The sequence below is a fragment of the Ipomoea triloba genome, chromosome 16 (assembly GCF_003576645.1).
Source record: "Ipomoea triloba cultivar NCNSP0323 chromosome 16, ASM357664v1".
NCBI classification, from domain to species: Eukaryota; Viridiplantae; Streptophyta; class Magnoliopsida; order Solanales; family Convolvulaceae; genus Ipomoea; species Ipomoea triloba.
Genome location: NC_044931.1, coordinates 11,081,723 through 11,082,340, shown reverse-complemented (window position 1 = coordinate 11,082,340; position 618 = coordinate 11,081,723). Strand labels below are relative to the sequence as shown.

General features: G+C 40.4%; 1 long non-coding RNA gene across 1 annotated transcript; it reads right to left on the bottom strand.

The window, feature by feature from the left end:
* Positions 1 to 198: 198 nt before the first annotated feature.
* LOC116007803 lies at positions 199 to 618 on the bottom strand. Its single transcript, XR_004095346.1, has 3 exons — positions 568 to 618; positions 392 to 462; positions 199 to 314 (listed from the first exon to the last, which is right to left on the bottom strand). It is a non-coding gene; the product is annotated as an uncharacterized LOC116007803 (long non-coding RNA).

The window sequence follows — 618 nt, the reverse complement described above, 5'->3', positions numbered from 1 at the left end:
CATTTCCTCATGTTGTCCATCTTCCTTTTTGCTTTTCTTTGTAATTTTTAATTCATATACTAAACATTGGGCATAATTTAAGCTTAATTACTCTTTTAAAAAAAAAATAAAATAAAATAAAATTCGCTCACACTTAAGAANAAAATAAAATAAAATTCGCTCACACTTAAGAAGCGGATAAAAGTTTGTTACCTCCAAACGACGCTGTATCCACCGCACACCTGGGGACCATGAGGCTCAACCCACGCGACTGAGACCTCTTCGAGAGAATCCACCCACACTGTGGAGAACTCTTCGAATTTCCTCTATTGCATCTGCAATAAAAAGGGAAGGAGAATTAAGAATACAGAAATTTGAACCTTTTGAAATAGGTGAAAAGGCGTGAACTTACAATTGCTGGCCGAGGAAAATAGAGGAAAGCGTAGGCTTGGAGAGCAGAGTTGCCGCCATGAGAATTCTCCTCTGCGATTGTAAGTGATTTTACCAGTAAAAACCCTAAATTCGAGTCAATTGAGAGAAAGAGAGAGAGAGAGAGAGAGAGAGAGAGAGATTGAGAGGATAGTATACCGTGTCTCCCCAAACGGGGCTTGGCGGTACCGGTAGGCGACTAGCCGAGAA